Here is a 14,401-nt window from a genome sequence, read left to right on the forward strand (position 1 = left end):
TTTCTTTCTTTCTTTCTTTCTTTCTTTCTTTCTTTCTTTCTTTCTTTCCTTCCTTCCTTCCTTCCTTCCTTCCTTCCTTCCTTCCTTCCTTCCTTCCTTTCTTCTTTCTCTCCCTCTCTTTTTCTAACTATAGTGATGCCATGGGGGTTCAGAATCTAACATGATGGTTAAAATAAAGTTAAATATTTTTTCAATATATATTTGTGAATATCTTTTCAAAGATATGTAGCATGTGTTAACTTATTTTGATGTAAATATCACTTCCTCGGGGGAACTTTCCTTGATGCCTCTCTGCCTGAGTTTGGTGCCTTTTTGTGTTCCCACAGAGTTCTCTGCCTATTGCATCTCACAATTTCCACTACATGTGTTCACTTCCCTCTGTCCCTCTTTAGACTGCGAGCTCATGGATGGCAGGAACTGTATCTTATTTGTCATTGTATTCTCTGAGCCTTGTACAGTGCCTGGCCCACAGTAGATTCCCACAAAGGCATGGACGCTATTCTGCTATGCAGTTCATGGGATGGATCCGACTTAAAATAATAATTAGCATGACAACATGTTCAGTTTAATGGTTGAATAAAACTAAAACTCAGTTTGCCAAATTTCTATCCTCTTGAGTAACATCCTACAAGAACAGACTATATCAGCCTGAGTGGGACATTTTAGGTAGATGTATTTTTTTAGATTCATGTAATCTTTCTCTTGCTATTTGAAGCTGACATTCTCTGGCTGTGTGCATGTGTCTGTAACTCTCTTTCTTTCTCTCTTTGTTTCCCAGCACAAATGTTTCTTCAATTACCCATGTATAGGAAACATATTTAGTAAACAAATGATTCTCCAACTGTTTTCCATAGAAGATTGATATTTTTGTAAGATTTTAAAAGGTGTTCCATTTTAGTCAGGGTTTCTGAATAGATATTTGTGGAAATGTTGGATTAAGTCCAATTAAATAGACTTCTTTATTAAAGTGCACTGTGGCTCTCCAAGAAGGGACTACAGTGACTAAGTTAAGGCCGTAGAATCTTCTTTCTTTCAGAAAACCCATTACTCTTGGTTGGAACTTAAGTTTGAGCATTGATATTACATATATAAATATTGGCCATAATACATATTTTTTGTGGTTTTTAGGATTTTTAATAACTTTTATTTTGTTATAGTGCCAAACTTATGAAAAATTACAAAGTAATCCATAGAATGCCCATGCACTATTTACCTCATTCACTGACTCAATGATTATTTACATTTCACCCCATTTACTTTATCATTCTTTATCTTTTGTTAATTTTTTCTTAATCATTTGAGAAAAGATTGGTGACATCATACCCTTCTAAATATATCTTATGTATTTCCTAAGAACAAATATTCTCTCACATGACCACAGCATACTTCTTGAAATCAGGAAAGCTCACATTTAATACCATAGAATATTATTATCTAATCCATGATCAATATTTAAATTCGAATAGTTGTTTCAATAATGTCCTTTATAGCTTTTTTTTCTTGTCTAGGATTCAGGATCATGTATAACATTTATTTGTCATGTCTCTTTTGTTCCTTTCACCTGGAAAGATCTCCCAGCCATTCTTTGTCTTTCTTGACCATGACATTTTTGAAGAGTATCTGTCAGCTACTTTCTAGAATGCCTCTCTGTATTTGGGTTTGTTTCTTTGTGATTACATTCGAGTTACATCATTCTGTGGCAGAAACACCATCAAAATGATGTTGTGCTCTTCTCAGTGCATTAGGTCTAGAAGCAGGTGATGCTGATTTGTCCTCATTGTTGATGATGTTAACATTGAATACTTCTTCAAGGTTGGTGTCCACCAACTTTCTCCAGTATAAAGTTACTATTTTTCCTTTGTAAGTGATAAATCATTTGTGGGAAGATGCTTTGACCCCATATAAATATCCTCATCCTCGTAAAACATCCTTTTAACTCTATAAATTTTTGTAGTTATTAGCCTTCTACCACAATTTCCTTTCTTATTCATTCACTCATTTGTTTATTTGTATCACTATGGGCTTTTGGATTTTATTTTATTCAGTGGTCATAATTTATTACTGTCATTATTTTGATGCTCAGATTGCCTGAGATTTAGCCAACAGGAATCCTTTCAAACTGGATCTTGTGTTGGTTTCATATGTCTTCATCATTATTTGAGGACTTACCTTAGTTTTGGCTGCACACAAATGCCCCAGGCTCATCATATTCTTGTCCCCAGTCCCATAATTAGCCTTTTTTTCCAAGGAGCCCTCATTCTTTTAAGAAGAAAGGTATTTAGAAACCAAGATATGGGCACTAGGTGTGTTCATTGCTGTAGGTATATCATTGATTATAGAGCCTTCCAGCAGACAGAATTAGGAAGTGTATATGTAAATTTAATATAATATACACATAAGACTCATGTGTTCATATTGATGCTTCTAATTCAATCCAACACGTCAGGTTCATCCCAGGTTCCTCTCCATATTTATTACTACAGTCTTTGGCAGTGAGAACCTAGCTTCATCATCCTCAATATGTTTGCTCATTTACTTGAGTCTAGAATATACCCTAAGCCATTTCAAAGTTGCTTACTCATATCATCATGATAAGCAGACCAACTAACTAGTTTCACAGTTGTTTATTAGTGCTGTAATTTTAATGTAACATCTACATACAGTGAAATTTATAAATCATAAGTGTACAATTTGATGAATTTTGACAAAACACATATACCCACATGACCCACATCCCTCTAGAGATAATTTCCTGCATCCCAGAAATTTCTCTAGTACCCCTTTCTGATCAATAATGCTCCACCAGAAACAACTAGCTTTTAAGTTGTTTAACCACAGATTAGTTTTAGAACTTCTTGTAAGTGAATCACACAGTATGTACTCTTTTTTTTGAGTTCAGCTTCTTTTGTTCAGTATAATGTCTGTGAGATTCATCCATGTTGTATATATGAGTAAGGTATTCTTTTTTATTGCTGAGTAATATTCCATAATATGAATATATCATAATTTATTTCCATACTCCCACTGCTAGACATTTTGGTTATTTTTAGTTTTTGGTTTTTCTGAATAAAGTTGTCAACCTTCCTATGTAGGTCTTTATGTGGACATATGTTTTATTTTTCCTGATTTAACAAGTAGAGATAGAATTGCTGAGTCGTGGGAGAGGGGTGGTGGGATGTGTTTAACTTGAAAAACTTCTGAACCTTTTCCCAAAGTGGTTGCACCACTTTATACTCTTACCAGCAATATTTGAGAGTTCCAGTTGTGCTTCCTAGCTCACATTTGTGTTGTCAGTCTTTTTAATTTTAGCATTCTATTGGGTGTGTATTGATATTCTTTGTGGGTTTATTTGCATTTTCTAGCTCATATACATTTAATTGACTTCATGTAATGCATTTTTTATCCCTTGGAATGCATAATTTTTGGAAAGTCCCATTAAATGCAAGACAATTAATATAATTCTGTTTTTAGTGGAATACCTGGTGATTTAAAAGGAGCTTTACTCATGTAGAATCATCACTACTGTTAGAATAAAGACATAGTGACTTGACTGACATGGCTAGTATATACTATGCTAGCAAGGAATCTTACCTTAGGTGAGAGTGGGTTGTTAAACAAGCCTTAAATTCTATTTAGTGTTTTTTTTTTATCGAATTTCTGCCACATAGTTATCCTTATGTTCAGCTTTATGAAATAGAATAGAAACAAAAGATACTATTTCTTTACAACTTTATATATTATACAATACATATTCCTTTATATATTACACAACTTTAATAATCAGTGCAGAAAATGCTCGATTTTCGGCACATGGTATGGTGAAGATATTTATGGGTTAAATATTGTTTTTCTTCAAAAATGAAAAAACGCTCACCCTGATAAAATATTTGGTTTATTTTGATCTTAAACTTTCTAAAAGTAGGGAATCTAGTCTTTGCTCACATACCACAACATTTTAATCAAAGGTAGGAAAACAGAGGCTTATTTGTGACAATCCAACACATTCTAGGAAAGGCAAATCTGATAAGACTTGGTCATGTTTGCTGTTGTTTCAGGATGATTTCTCTGGGAGGGTGGAGGATTGATGAGGAAAAGCAAAAGTGGAGGATTAGAGAGAGAGAGAAAAGGGGGAGAAATGAAATCAGCAACCATTCACATTTGTTGAAGGTGTTGAAGTTGAAACTTGAGTTGGCTAAGAGTACCCTTCAGACTAATCTGAAAAAGATTAAAGATCCTTGGAAGTATTTTAATTAAAAAAAGTAATGTGATGCTTTTAACTTCCTCTTTGATTAAATCATTTTAATATAAGTTGGGACATCCAGCTCTTCCAATTCATGTTTCCTGCTTCTTGAGTTAACTCTTTTCCTGGTGCTGCTACTTGCTTCTGCTTCTGCTTCTGCTGCTGCTGCTGCTGCTGCTTCTTCTTCTTCTTCTTCTTCTTCTTCTTCTTCTTCTTCTTCTGTTTTTCTTTTCTCCCTGATGTACAAAGTGTTAGTTTAGCAAGGAGGGTATTTCTAGTTTATTTCCCCCCTCTTAATTTACTCTTTCTCTCACTGTTCTCTTTCACTTTCTTTGTCTTTTAACTTCTTCTAGCCCCATTTGTATCCTTGCTCATTCCCTCAGATTCCTGTCCTTTCTTAAAGACTCTTCATTTTTTTATTGTCCCTATTTCTCTGCTTCCTTTCTCCTTGGTTTACAGTCTCTCTCCGCTTCCTTCATTTTTTTCTTGCTCCTTGTGCCTTCCCTTCTATTAGCCTTGAAGTCTTTACTTATATGTGTAGGCCTCTCCAGCTATACCATAAACCTGAAGACTTTTTGGTCAACAGTTTACATGAAGAAAGAGGGAATTCTGAGTAATGTTCTGATGGGTTAACTGTAGAGTAGAATTAGGAGAGAAAAAACTCTTAAAACTTGTTGATTTGTAAAATAACAGAAAACTGAGGTATTCTGTGGATTGACACTTATGGGAGTTACTGAGGGTAGTTTAATTGTCAGAGAACTGGTAGATACCCTGCTTTCAGATTATTTCCATCCTGTAGCTGAGGGTTTCTAGGTAATTTGAGATTTGTTCCTTTGGTGATGTTCATCCCCAAGGGTGAGGCACATTCCTTGGGGAGCCTGCCTAGATGAAAACTGATTCACTCTGTGTTAAAAGTCTTGAAATCCTGCTATAGCCTTGCCAAGTGACCCCAGAGTAGACTGAGCCTTAGAAAATGAAGTTCAAATATGGAGCAAGATGACCAATTCTTGACCCAGATTTGAAAGTCATCATGTGGATTAAGTATGCCCCAGATCAGTTCATGAGTAGATGTTAGTAACCTCAACTGAACTCAGCCACTGGGGACCTAGAGATCTAAGGGATCATACACATAATTCATCACTGAGAGGTGTTCTGGAATGTGGGCACTATTCTGGACAAGCACCCTGATTTAGGAAACAAAACTGTCCCTAAGGATAGGCAGGGACGAAGGGGCTCACATCAAGAGGAGTTCTTTCTTTTTTGTCTCATGGTGCAATTTTCTTCTTGTTTTCAATCCAACATGTGTAAGTAAGTTATGTATCATCCCTGCTTGAAGGAATAAAGGGAAGAGGGAAAGAAAAAAAATTAAATCCCACTTTTCAATTGTAGCAGTAGATGGAAACCACCTGTCCTGACCCAGGCTTGCTCTCTTTTTCCTGGAGGCTGGGAAGGGAGGAAAATCAACAGTCTAATGCTGTTGGGACTCTCTGATGCAGAAGACAGATTATCAAAATATATATTTAAAGAAGGAAAAGCACAGAGAACCTCTCATTTTACTAATCCACAAACCCTATCATTTCTTGCCAATTCCCTCAGGGGGTGGGGAGGGCTGGAAGCCAGAGGGGTCTCATCACACTTCTCAACAAAGGTTTAATAGCAGGGTGCTATGGGGAAGGCTGAGATTACGGAGACTTTCCTATGCTTACAAAACTGAGTACTAACCAGCATTGTAAATCATCAAAACTACGCTACACTTAACAGGATAAATGTGTAAAGTGCATTTGGTAATGCTGTATGCTTGTTCTGAGTCATTTTTCTCTTCTTTCCTGCTAATTTGCAAACTTGAGTTGTCTGTTAAGTGTTCTTTCACATCATTAATGCGAATTGCCTGGGTGTAAATGCAGAAAAACCTGAATGGCATTGTATTAGTTCTTAACCCTCTGGCCCGCCATACTCTTGGTAAGATGAGTAAGTAGAGATGCATATGACAGCAAGGCTGTCAGACTTTGGGGGAGCATGTTTGTAGACCAGATTTTTAAAGCCCTAGCTGTATCTGTGGCTCCTTTACAAATATTATTACTGTACAGGCTCACGTTTTTGAGGAAAATGAACTGAATTGAGGAGTAGATGCTGCACATCAAATCAAATGATGTGTTCCCTTAATTTGATTTTAAAAGTTATGAGACTTCTGGGAAGCTTCGGTAGGTTTTGGGAACTGAAGACTTTGCAACATCTGGATTTTTTTTTTCCCAAAGAATTTTTTTAAGAAGTGAAAGTGATTGTACATGTGTTATATGGTTGTGGTAAATTAAAGACTGGCTGTTTCCACCCCAAAATCAAGTACTCTAACAGCTAGTTCTGTTGGCAAAGGGAATAAGGAAACTGAATATTTTATGGAATGAGGCACTGTTTTCATGGAAGCATATCGAAACTTTGTAAGACCTTTTTTTTGTTTTCCTTTTTAAGGCATTAGTTGAAATAAATTACATGAAATAAATGTGATATTTTAACTTTTTAGTTTATATAAATTATGTTTAAGGTGTATAGCTTTTATTTGCATATTTCTGTATTAATTTCTGTATTAATTCATTATTCATACTTTATTAATCATTTATATGTATTAATTATGTATTTCTATATAATTAGGCTTAAGGCATTGTATGTTTTATTTTTTTATTTCCCTCCATTTTGATCAATTCCTTGTTTCCTACCTAAAATATTTTTTATTTTTTTTAAGATTTTATTTATTTATTTGAGAGAGAGAGTGTGTGCAAGCACAGAGGGAGAGGGAGAAGCAGACTCCCTGCTAAGCAGGGAGCCCGACGTGGGGCTTGATCCCAGGATCCTGAGATCATGACTTGAGCCAAAGGCAGATGCTTAACCGACTGAGCCACCCAGGCACCCCTATTTTTTTATTTTTTAGCCTATTTTTTTTCTCCAAATCCCCTAAGCCCCCAAAATGCAGTTTCTTGGCCTCCATCAGTTCCATTCCTAGCCACTTCTCCTCACACTTCTTATTTTGTAGACCAGTGGTTTCCAAACTTTTTGATAAGAAAGAATTTAGTATGCATCTTTGTCATACATACTCACCAATACATTTCAAAGATGCACATATATACAACATTCACAAAAGTAGAAATTGAAAACTGAGGTCAAGATGAAATACAGAGGTATTTAAAATAAATTTATGTTGTTTTGAAGTCCTGGTCCAGATTCACTTTTTTTGACAATCCATTTTATTTTTTAATTTATTTTATTTTAAATTTATTTGTTTATTTGACAGAGAGAGAGCACAAGCAGGGGAAGAGGGCAGAGGGAGAAGCAGAATTCCCAATGAGCAGGGACCCCGATGCAGGGCTTGATCCTAGGACCCTGGAATCATGATCTGAGCCGAAGGCAGATGCTCAACTGACCGAGCCACCCAGGCACCCTTTGACAATTCATTTTAATGGCTCTGTCTCACGGAACCACCCAAAGAGCGAATGTGTGTTATTACACTTCCCAATGAAGTTCATCATTATCAATGGTGGATATAAGCCCATATTTCAAATAACTTTCCCGATAATGTCAGAGTTTTTTGCCAGTTTTGGGTCAGGTCTGATTAAACTGTTTCCCTCTTTTATACAATGGCTGATGAACAGCTTTTACTAGGAGTGGAAGCAGCCAGATTTGCCATTTTCTTGACGATTACTTGTGCCCCATTATCAATATTCTGCAGTTTTTGTCACAGAAGACTTTAAAAATCACTTGTCAAACTTTGAGGATTTTGTGTAAATTAGATTAATTAACATTAAAAATATGATCCATAAGGCTCTTTCACTGGGCTCGGTAGATTGCATTATTTTGAGCCGTGGGAAGGGACTGGAAAAACAAGGGCGCCCAGGCTGATGGGGATACTATTTATCACTGCTCTCAGGAAGGTCTGCTTTGTTTCTGGCTGGTGTCTGTTCTGATTGATTTCTAAATATTCAGAGCATCTTCTCTATCCTAGGATTTGTACCCTGTATTTCAGAGACCACTGTTCTTGACTACGGTATGCTACATCATGTGTAAAACAGCTCACTAATCTCTGCCCCTCTCAGTTTTAGATAAAGTGGTGGGGTTGAGGATGTCATTTTCATGGTCTGGCAGGGCCATGACTAAATTCTATACATTACCAGAGAAAAAGCAATCCTCCCTAATTGGTTCCAACCTCTGAGCCGTTGGCCGAGTGAACTCCTTTTTCTGATTTTGGAGGAAGGGTCAGTGAAGCTCTTACCCGCTATGAAAGCTTTGTTATTTTCACACAGAACGTTTGATATTAGTATGTAGTCTACCATTCTCTTCTTGACATATTTGTTTGCGAAATTCTCTATCGAAACATGAATGTAAAATAATCATTTTTGGTCCATTTTCTTGACACTCTTTGAATGCTTTTGTATACTGTAATTGGGATTTATAAAAGGACTGTACTGATGAGTTACATTTTCCCACTGTGAATGAGTTATTACCTGTATTAATTTAATAAAATTAAATAGTTGGAATGTTGAAGGGGTAACTTAAGAAATATTTCTTTGTATTTTTGATGTGCATTTTGAAATTGGTGTTGTTATTCTCAGCCTGCTTTAATAATTTGTGCATCACAAGAAAGCTACCGATTATGAATGAAAAGTTCCTGAAGGGTGAAAGTGCTAGAAATAAAAAATAAATGGGTGCATTCGCTTTCTTTTTTACAAGTAGAACCTAACTGGAGGATGTCACGTATTAGCTATAACTGTGCTTGCAAATTACCTGCTCCTTGATTAATTTGAGGTTTTTGAAATTAGCATTTTGAAATGAATATAATCCAAGAAAAAATTAGCATTATTTGTTTGTGTAGAAAACATTGTTACCTTTGGATGTCTTGCGGAACCACAACTGTTTTAGATAAATGGTTTTGCCTTAGTTGTGTAATTGATAATGAATATATAATCACTTAATTCTGTGGTTTCAGGATTTATTTGCCAAAAATTGTAAATAAAATGTCAAGAACACAATCCATGGGAGAATATCTTCAAGAATTTCCACTGCGTCCTTGATGGTCATTGATGGTAATTAAAGCTGTCAGTTTGTCCCTGTGGAGAAGTGTAAAAATTATAAATGAAGGGATGTATTTGGGATGTGGAAACAGTGGGGCCTCTTTTGTGGGGAAGATGAATTAAAAGAGATCAACTATTTCCTAGGCCCTATGCAGCCATTCTGTCTTACAAGCAGGGCAGTGCGTAGCAATTTGGATACAGTCGTGTGCACACAAGGGCTCTGCCACATGTAGCCTGTTCTCTATGTTGAAATTCAACATCATAAAACTTAACATGTTGAATTTTTACATTTTTACACGACTGCACTTAATTTTTTTTTTTTTTTTTTTTTTTTTTTTTTTTTTTACATTACTCTACTTAGGATGCTTCCTTTAAAGAGTGGTGAGTTGCTAAAGGAGTATTAAAAGTAGACTGTTTCCCCATTCTTTCTCTTTGTGCGAAGTCTATGGTGGGGATCTTGTCTTTGGGGAATGGCAGCAATGTCACGTAAATCCATGACCTCTTAATAGGCCTTGGGAGGGGAAGGCAAGAATCATTCTACACTGTGCCTCAGGGCTTAGTTCCTTTAAACTTCAAGGAATTGGACTGGAACTCTTCACTCCTTCTCTCTTTCAGCTTTACCTTCAGGGGAAATTGATCGATTAGAGGTGATTATTCCACAAACTCTGAACCCTTTTCCCCTCTTTGTTCCAACTGGAGCTTCTCAAAGTTTAAAGGGATTGTGTCTCCTGGGTGAATTGTAGAATGAATTTAAGTAGATTATTGGGTAGAACTCTTTGAACACACATTAAAAGTGCTAAAAAATATATTTGGAACAGAAGGAAATATTTGAAGCCAAAGGATAAAAAAACATTTGTTTCAATGCTAATTATAATGTAATTATATGGGATATTTTTGAGCAAACGATTAGTTGCTAGACTGTAGAATCATAGTAGTGCTTCAAACCAAGAAAATAACAGGGTCAGTACAACAAATGGACAAATGTGGTAAATCTGGATGGTGTAAGACCCTAATGGGACAGAAGACATCCATAAATGACTAGGTTTATATATGTCCTCTATTAACCACAGCAAGATTCTACTAATTGATGGCTTTTAGTTTTTTCTAACTTCTTTGTTTTACAACAACAAAATGATATATACCTAATTTTTTTTTTTTTTTTGCATGCATGATAGGTTTGTCTTACGGACACTGTGGACCTCGTTTGAATGATATCTATTACCACAGCAATTTAATTTTTCCCTCTTTAAAAAAATCTAATTCTTTGACTCTACCTACCCACAGAGCAGTATTAGCTCCCCCTGGTGACTAAATAAAAATGTAGACAAGGATGATTGGGGTGATGAGCTTCATCAACTTTAATCTTTAAATGCATAATTAATACTAAGATGCATACAGTAGGCATGTACACTGAACTGTTTTCCAAGTAAAAATTCTAATTAGTCTTGAGAAATGTCCATTTTCATATCAGTATCTACATAATGAAGGCTGGTCGATCTTATGTGGCTTTCTTGGAATTGTGCCCATTTTAATGACCCCAGAGCTCTTGGTTTTCTGATGTGGGAGATATTGGAACAGAGGGTAAATATTCAGATCTCCTGTACACTAGGAGCTCATTATAAACAGAAAATAAAAGCAAAAGCAACCACCAATTTACCTATCTCTATCATTCGTACAAAATAGGCTTTCTGTAGAGAAGGTTATCATTGTTAGAATGGTTTAAAAGAAATATTCTTCTAGAAAAACACTGTTACACATTCAAACACTAAGATGAATTTTTTTGTTGTATCAAGAAAACATTTTTCCATTTAATTTACGAATTATTTGAAGTGTATGTTTTTCTTACCGAGGTTGGCTTTCAGCTTAAGTCTTATAGTTTAATTTATAAAAAAATTCCCCATCATAATTAAATTATGAGGTCGACAGTTGAGAATGCTTTTATAATCTTTTTGAAAACAAATCTGTCAAATCTGTCATGTGCTTACGATTTCTCATATGTAATTTTATTTTCCAAGCAAAGTCTTTGCTTTTCACCCTGTTTTATAATGGTTATCAGAAAGCAGTGTTCTGTGACTATATGATCTGGTTTAATTATTTTATATTAAATATTATATATTATCATGAATTCAAAAAGAAAGCTCTGAAATTTTATCTGAGAGCTAATATTTGAATTGATCTTTTGCTCCTCCTGTTCTTCTGAATGTATGCTCCCTATAATTAGCACCCCACCCCCCAAGCTCACTAACCTTTTGCTTTTCTTCCCTCCCCAGGACTTTATTTTTAGGGCACAAGCCTTAGCCTCCAGGTTTGTGTTTTCCTTTTGTTTTTCCAAGGCACCTGTCTGTGTTGGGAGAAAAGATACAGTCTTCTAAATGTAAAATTACTTCTTGGTACCTGAGGTATCATCCTCTTTGGCCTGTGGAAATCTATGGGAAACTTCTTTTGGAGTTATTGATACTATTTTGTCCCTCAGCCTGAAGTGATAGTATGGTTATCAAGCAGCACAATGGAATGCAGGCCCTCCTCCTCACCTCAGTTTATTTTTCCCTCCTCCCATTGCTTCCTTTCTCAAGGGAACTGCCTGCCCTTCGCAGTTCATTTGCCTCAGCCCTCACAAAAGAGCAAAGAACCATGCTTTGCCTTAGTTTTTGCTTGTGGTCCCTCATAGGCAGAGTTTAAGCTGGTGCCTCACAACTAAATAGTGATAGCTTTCTTCTTGTGAACACTGGTTTAAAACTGACAAGCTGGGGCGCCTGGTTGGCCCAGTTGGTTAAACGACTGCCTTCGGCTCAGGTCATGATCCTGGAGTCCCGGGATCGAGTCCCGCATCGGGCTCCCCGCTCAGCAGGGAGTCTGCTTCTCCCTCTGACCCTCACCCCTCTCATGTGTGCTCTCTCTCTCTCTCATTCTCTCTCTTTCAAATAAATAAATAAAATCTTTTTAAAAAAATAAAACTGACAAGCTTTGGGCACCCGGGTGGCTCAGTTCGTTAGGCATCTGACTCTTGGTTTCAGCTCAGGTCATGATCTCATGGGTCATGGAATCGAGTCCTGGAATGGGGCCCCATGCTCAGAAGGGAGTCTGCTTGAAGATTCACTCCCTCTGCCCCTCCGCCACTCCTGTTTTCTCTCTCCCTCTCTAAAGTAAATAAAATAAATCTTAAAAAAACACCCAAAAAACTAGCAGGTTTTTGTTAATACAAATACTGTTATATTGATTAGATATTGCAGTGTGGCTTAGTATAATGAAAAGTATGTGGCATAACTTCTTGCTACATGAGAAAGGCTGTGCAGAGGTAGTGAAATGAATAGCACCTCTCATTAGTTGGTTTTCCCAAATACTACTGTGCATTTGTCAGCAAATTCAGCTCAATAAACATTTATCAAGGTCCTACTCTTTGTCCAGTAAGGCTGGACCCAGGGATCAGGGCCCAGGATCTTCTGGGAGAAAAATGGTTGAGAGTGGCTCTCTGAGTCCAACCTGGAGGTTTAGGGATGGCTTCCTGGATGACATGATGCTGTTAGTGATGAGAAAGAGTTAGCTAGGTGAAGAAAGGTGGGGTGGGGGACACTTCAGGCAGATAAAAGAGAAAGAAGAACAAGGGAGAGGTAGGAAAAAACAGAGTAGTGTCTGCTTGGGCACCTTCGAATAAGAGGAAAAGTACAAGATAGGGAATTAGTGAGATAATATGAATGTATTATCTGTTGCTGTGTTATAAGTTACTCTATAGCTTTCTGACTTAAAACAACAATCTTAAAGTTTCTGGAGGTCAGGAATTTGGGAGAAGCTTACTTGGGAGATTCTGGTTCAGGGTCTCTTATGAGGTTGTAGTCAAGAAGGTGGTTGGGGCTGCAGCCATCTGAAGGCTTGAGTGGGGCTGGAGGATTCACTTCTGAGCTCAATCACATGGCTACTGATTGGACACCTCAGGTTTTCACCATATGGGCCTCTCTACAGGGTACCTCATGACATGGCAGCTGACTTTCTTCAGAACAAGTACTCTGAAGAGAGGGAGCAGGAGGGATATGGAACTTGCAGTGTATTTATGTCCTAATCATGGGAGTGGCATACCATTAATTCTGCCAAATTCTATTACTGATCACACAGACTAACAGACTAATTCTGGTATGATACGAGAGACAATTATTATAGAAAGGCATCAATACCAGGAGATGGGGATCATTGGGGGCCATCTTGAAGGTTGGTTAAACCAGGAAGGGAAGTAGGGTCTGGCCATGAGGGTGGGGGGCTATGCTAAGAACTTAAATTTGATTCTCTGGCCTGTGCTTTTTATGCTGCTTTGAGGAATCCTCAGGTAATCCTCCATCCCTACCTGGAAGTAGGGATTGAGTTAGCCCGAGTCCTTCATTCCCTGCAACTGGAACAGCCCAGGCTGGAATTCTTTTATGTACTGGATATTTGAGTAAGATTTTATTTGAATATTGAGTTTAGAAACTTAAGAATGTTTGATAATTACTGTTTTAGACAGTGGGTAGCTACTGAAGGTTTTCTGCTGGGGGAACATCTGTTCAGGTTGCATGGCATGTGGAGAGTAGATTAGAGGAGAATTGGCAGCTCTTGTCATGGCACTATTAAGAGAAGATGGGGCCAAAAACAGTGCAGTGGCCAGAGGAGTGGGAAGAAGGGTCAAATTCAATAAATATTGAGGAGATAAAAATCATCCACATGTAGTGATTGATTCATTGTGGGGCATAATACCAAGGAAAAGATCTAGACCAAACCCCAGTGTTTCTGAATTCCTCAGGTGCATTGGGTGACCCTCACCTGACATCAGGAATGAGAAAGAAGCAGGTTTGGTGAGTTCACTTTTTGCTCACGTTAAGTTTGAGATAACTTTTCTGGCTAAATTGTTTAAAATGGCAGTTGTGTATGTAGACCAGAAACCAAAGGTAGACATCAGGCCGTGTAGCATACTTTCTGTTTCCCTGACTTGTGGTTGAGTTTTCCTTTGCCAATTATCTAAGTTTCTGCCCCCAGCTTACCCCCATTTTGGCGATACTGCTTCTGATCCAGCTCCCCTCCCCTCATTTTAATAATGAATCTCCTTTCCTGAGGTCGGTTACTACTTCAACTTTGGCTTCTG

The 14,401-nt window shown here is 37.2% G+C and overlaps 1 protein-coding gene across 4 annotated transcripts in view; it reads left to right on the forward strand.

Annotated features, from left to right (window-relative positions):
- Positions 1-14,401, forward strand: part of ZNF521 (zinc finger protein 521) — a 272,409-nt gene that overhangs the window by 29,256 nt on the left and 228,752 nt on the right. The window lies entirely within an intron of this gene.

The sequence above is a fragment of the Callorhinus ursinus genome, unplaced genomic scaffold (genome assembly GCF_003265705.2).
Source record: "Callorhinus ursinus isolate GAN/ISIS: 27379988/994484 unplaced genomic scaffold, GSC_fseal_2.0 scaffold11, whole genome shotgun sequence".
In the NCBI taxonomy this organism is placed as follows: domain Eukaryota; kingdom Metazoa; phylum Chordata; class Mammalia; order Carnivora; family Otariidae; genus Callorhinus; species Callorhinus ursinus.